The sequence below is a fragment of the Mchenga conophoros genome, linkage group LG3, assembly GCF_057382185.1.
Source record: "Mchenga conophoros isolate Kocher_MC1m ecotype Shallow Benthic linkage group LG3, M_conophoros_male_GT1.1, whole genome shotgun sequence".
In the NCBI taxonomy this organism is placed as follows: Eukaryota; Metazoa; Chordata; class Actinopteri; order Cichliformes; family Cichlidae; genus Mchenga; species Mchenga conophoros.
In genome coordinates, this window is record NC_140528.1 from 59,302,835 (window position 1) to 59,308,919 (window position 6,085).

Sequence of the window (6,085 nt, forward strand, 5' to 3'; positions counted from 1 at the left end):
TAAACATTGTTAACACTAAGCTAAAACCTGTTTGATGTTTAATGATCAAGTTGTACTTTATCAGTAGTAGTTAACATCATGTCACTGAACTCAGCCCTCTCAGTGAGCACATAGTTACTCTCTACTACATTTCTATTTGTCAGTACAAAAAATATAATAAATAACCGAATTAACTTGAAATGTTTACATTACTATTGCTTAAATATTTCAAACAGAAAAAGTTTTGGAAAGAAAAGGGGACACGAACTGCTGGCTGGACAGAAAATGCATTAGCAGAAAATTGACAAAATGATAAATAAAGTGCTGTGGATCACATCAGATACAGGGACTTTACTGATCTGATCTACATTGTAAAGTGAAACATAGTCCTGCTTTCACCTCTAGGTATTTGCTTTTTTACCAGGTGGATTTTTTGACTCTCTTTCTTATCTTGGATCCATCTACAAGCAGGCTACCAAGTGGGCTGCTTTGAAGTATAGTAGAGTACTTTTAATTACAATAGTTGTTAAAATCTGTACAGCTGAACCTTAAATTAACATTGTACTCTGTCCAGTCTTCATATAAAATAGGTCATGAGAAACAAAATCGAATTTCTTTCTCACCTTTGCATGAGAGAATGATCGTCACAAAGAAACAGCAGACAAACTGTTGGAGAGCCATTGTTAGCCACACCAGTCTGAATTTGACTTTTTGACTTTTAAATATGTATGCTGAGTATGCTGAGCCCCTCCCACAGACCATTTACTGTTGGACACAGGCTCTCCCAAATGGCCTTCCCATCACTAAGCAATGAATGAACATACATATAAAACAAGGAAACAAATCAAAGGACTTGATACTTGAATTTGAGGACATTGCATATGTATACAAAAACTGCATACAGTTTGCATGCAAAGAATGCATTTAAAAACCTGTTAAAGATGAAAGAAAATTAAACACAGATACAGACCACAATTCTGAAACAAAATCTTCCAGGGTTGCTTTCTTCATCTAACAGTTTGCTGTTGGTCTGAATAAAAAAACAAACTATTTACTTAACAATATGCATGGCTTATTGCTGTGACACATTAACATGGTTTCTGTGGTGGGTGGGGCCCATGGCTCAGCTGCAGGGAGAGGGTATTGCAGTGGCTTTGCAGGGCAGTGTCAGAGGAGGCTGGTTGGGTGGCTGATTGAGTCCCGGTGTCTGGCAGAGGAGGCAAAAAAAGAAAAGCAATGAAAACAAAGAGTACTGAATTGCAGTCTGAGTCCTGTGTATGTGAGTTGTGCTGGATGTCTTTTGTCGCGTGTTCGGAATATTGAGGATGAGAACAAAACAACGAAGGTCCAGAAGAGTTAGGTCAAACGATGATTTTAATGAACACACGTGTGGGGAGATGAACACTGCAAAATATCAGCTGTAGATCTACGCCCAATAATACACAAGCAGTTGTTTTTATAGCATCAGGGTATTATTTATGACGCCCCCTCATGTGTCAAAGCAGATACAATACATGCATAACTTTCTGGTAACGACTTTTGACACAGTTTGAAAAGAACATTTTCTTCGCCTCCAAGCCAGGTGCTTCCTGTAGCTCGTCTCGCTCTTGCTTCTCCAAAACCTCAGATGCATGCTCTGCAACAAAACTGTCAATTCTGCAGGCCCAAAATGCAGTTGCAAGCTTGCAAAATATGTCTGAACTCTTACCTAGAAATGAATCTACCTAAGATGTGTGTGTATGTGTCTCCCGACCTCAATTGCACTGTTTCACCTCTCACCTCGCCTACTAAAACTCACAACCAGACAGAGGCCACTCTCATATGTGTAACAATCTGACTAAAACTATATATGTATATGTTGAATAAATGCTTTAATTAAATGCCACTACTCAAAGCTTAATAAATGGTAAAAAATGGTAAATGGCCTGCATTTGTATAGTGCTTTACTTAGTCCCTAAGGACCTCAAAGTGCTTTACACTACATTCAGTCATCCACCCATTCACACACACATTCACACACTGGCAATGGCAAGTTACATTGTAGCCACAGCTGCCCTGGGGCGCACTGACAGAGGCGAGGCTGCCGGACACTGGCGCCACCGGGCCCTCTGACCACCACCAGTAGGCAAACAAAGTTAATAATATAAAATAATAAAAAGAATATAAACGAATAACGGACAATAATGAATATCCTGGTTATTTAAATAGCCTCGTCCAGACAGCTCCTCAAAATAACCACCAAAAAATGCACACTTTACAGAAGAAACAAAGACATTTTAGAAGTACACTTCCTGACTTATTCTGAGTCATCTGTTACCAAGCAAACTCAAACGCAGCATGTTGCCGAATACACTCAGGCCTCTGCTCAGCTACTATTTTACTGTAAGATTAACCTTCTAAGCTCCACGTCACTCATACTCTTCTTAGTTTCACTTTTGCAAGCACGCTCTGCAAAAGCATGCAGTTTCCTGTCTACTTTGGCACAGAGTGTACTCAGAGTTGAGCCTTCCTTTTATAACCCAATATAATCAGCATATAAGCATTTAAGATTATAGATTTAACTCAACAGTTTAAAGTGGTTATAACTGCACCCGTAATAAAGGCTAATTGGGTGCCAATATGTTTAAACATCTGAATGCAATATCAATGCTGTAGAATATCTTATTAATGCAATGGTAATGATGATAGTTATGAATAGTAGCAGTAAAATAATTTCCCTGATCCCCACACTTTGTAACCCTGAGTGTTACAATATAATTTTGACATTTTCTGTCAATTCTTGAATGTTTTGGTTTTTTTTTAGCTAAATATCCATCAGGTAAAAAGTCCATTGGTAGAAAATTATATCACTGTAATGGATGAGACAAAATGCTGCTGGTTTGGAAGTTTACAAAATGCTCAACAAAAATTTTTTTTAAAGTCAGTGTAGTTGGATTTAGTAAGATTCAAAGCACTTCAGTATTGAGGAAAAGTGCTACATTGGACATAAATTGGGTGGAGGGTATTATTACACACTTCAGTTGACCAAACTTTTCCTGCTAAAGTTTGTGTCAGGGTGTGGTCTGCAGCTTGGCTGCGGGGGAAGGGTGGTGCAATGGGTTCAGGGGGTGAGTGCCAGTGGAGGATGGCTGACACAGCTGGTATTCCTCATTCCTCCCCTATGTTCAGTTAGGTTCTGCCTGTCAGTGTGGTTGCTATTAATTTGCTGTTTTACATTGGTAGTCATTTGTGACTGTCTTGAGCTACATCTTGCTGCCCTCCTGTGTCCAACTCCCTGATTACCCTTTTTTTGTATAAATAACACTGCCTTTACCTTACTCCTGGTCCTAGTATCCTGTTCACCTTTCTGTGTGTTCCTCTTTGGACTTTACGTTTAAAACTTTATTTTATGTTAAAGGTTATTATATTTGGGCCGAGTGGACCTGGTGTCCCACCATCTGACTTGGGTCCTCTTACATCCTGTGTCACACTCATTGTCACCAATCTTGGAGTAAAAATTGACACAGCTCTTAAAATGGACAAACAGGTAAATACAGCGGTGAGAAAAAGCTTTTTTTCAGCTGAGGCAGCTCTCTAACGTAAAACCTTTTACTAGATAAAAATAAAACGACTCGGTTTGGATTCAATCACTGTTGAGAACTCCAGGTTGGCTGGTTGGAAGAGGCAAAACACCAAAAAGTGACCTCTTGCTTCTTGTTGTCTTCCTGAGCTTGCCCATTGGTCTGGGGCAAACTCAGACTTGAGTCATATGATTTAATAAATACAAAGACGCAGTTTCTTATACAGCGGTGGAGACATGACAAAATCGAATACAATAATAAATCAGGTAAATATCAGGCACATTTACGTAAGTAAAATAAAGATAAAACAACATTTACAGTTATCAAGGACTCAGCAGGGAAAACATTTCATAATTTTACAAATATAAATAAGGTTTTTAGGAAGTTTTACATGAATCTATACACCTCTGACCATGACTCAAATATGGACGATATTCACAAATTTCCTAGTGCTTTAGATCAACCTCATTTAACACAAGCTCAAGTTAGGGTGTTGGATAAGCCTACAGCTCTAGAAGAATTATTCTGCACTCTCAATAATAAGACACCTGCTCCAGATGGCTTCCCTGCTGAGTTATACAAACATTTCTGGTGAACTCTGTCCACACCATTTGTAAGAATGATTGAAGAATTTATGATTACCTCTAGAATTTCTCCTACCACGAATACTGCAGTGATTGCCCACTGTCTCTGGTAAATACAGAGAGTCCTTGCATCCCAAAAGTAATTCCAGCACTTTTTCATGCTGACTAGATGGGTTTTATTATAGGCAGACATTCAGCTATCAATACTCCTAAACTAATTAGCTTAATGCAGCTTTCACACTACCAAAAAAAGTAACAGTCTAATTGATGCAGAAAAAGCATTTGACAAAATAAGCTGGAACTTCCTGTTTGTAATATTTTAAGAAATTTGGATTTGGAGAATCGTTTTTCAACTGGATAAGAGCATTTTACACATTGTCAATCGCCACAGTCACCACCAATGGATCAGTTACACAAAACTTTACTCTTCATAATGGTACCGGGCAAGGATGTTCGCTCTCTCCATCGCTATTTCCATTACTCATAGAACCAATAGCTGCAGCTATAAGACAAAACAGCAATATTAAAGGTCTAATACAGAACACAAAATTCTTCTTTATAAAGATGATGTGTTATTGCTGCTTCAGGACCCCCACTCTTCTTTGCAACAATCATTCAAGGTTATGGATTTGTTTTTTGAAGTCTCCAGCTTCTCTGTAAAATTGTAAAAAATCTTCTATTTTTATTCATATGTATGAATGAGGAGCATGTAGCACATTTTGTTTCACCCCATAGTCCTCAAACAGGCAGTATTAAAGAGATCGGGTAAAGAGATCGGTTGTTATTGGATTACATTGTGGAAGAGAAATTGTCTAAGCCATTTTTCCGAAGTAACAAAGAGCCGACGGATGGTCTGGATTGCAGCCATTCGAAGACCAAATATAACGTCCCAGAACACTCCAGCTCACAGGTTAGTCTGCTCCAAGCATTCCCACAAAGGTACGTCTTCTGTTGTAGTTATCATAACATAATTGTTGATGTAGGTTACAATATGTGCCGAAGGGTTGTATTGAAGCAATGAAGTGATGAATAACTGTTTTCCAGTATGTTGTTTTGATATGTTTTTTTTTTTTGTTGCATTATTGATTTGTTTTTCACTGAAGCAGCTAATAAAGCATAATTGAATCCAATTTTGCCTCTTTCTTGTAAGATTCTATATGAGAATGAAACAATAATGCCAGTTATAGATAAATACAAAAAATTGAATGAATTACGAAACACAATTTTTTTTTTCTATTAGATCTGAAAACGTTGTGTAATACTACAACCTGAAACGACAAATGGATTGCATTGGCCTGTACAGGAGATAAAGGGAAAAAAATCAACAACAGCTGTGAAATGGAATAGTCCAAATCACCAAAGTAAACTGGACCTGGGCTTGTTGCAGGGATCTGAAGTTAATTAACATTTTGTGAGTGTATGCACTAAAACTTAGAACCATATAATAATAAATATGTGCGTGATGAAAGTTGGGCAGCACGCTAACATCCTTACTCCACTCTGTATGCTCGTATGGGTCTCACCCACACTCCTTTGATTTTTTTCCTCGTATTTGTTTTTTTGGGGGTTTTTTGCCTTTTCGTCAAGTCTGTCTTTGTTCATAGAAATGCTGCCGTGTTTTCTGTCATTTTGTACATAATTGTTTTTGGGGCAAATAAAATGCAGGTAGTGATTAAAACAGCAGAATTGATTATTACCAGTGCTGGAAATTCTAGCGCTTGCAGTGTTTTGATTTTGTTGCCACTCGTACCCACAATGCAATGCGCGAAAGTCACGTGGTCTGTCAATCTCCATAGATACCAAAATTTGCTGGTAGCACTTTAGTCATATTCATGGCACCCTGCAGCATTTCAGTTTTGCTCAAGCAAAGCACAGGATAAATTAAAAATCTTTTTTCAGTCTTTACTGTTCTTTGGCGTTACTGTATCCAAGTTCCTATGCGAAGGTCTTAATAAATGCTGT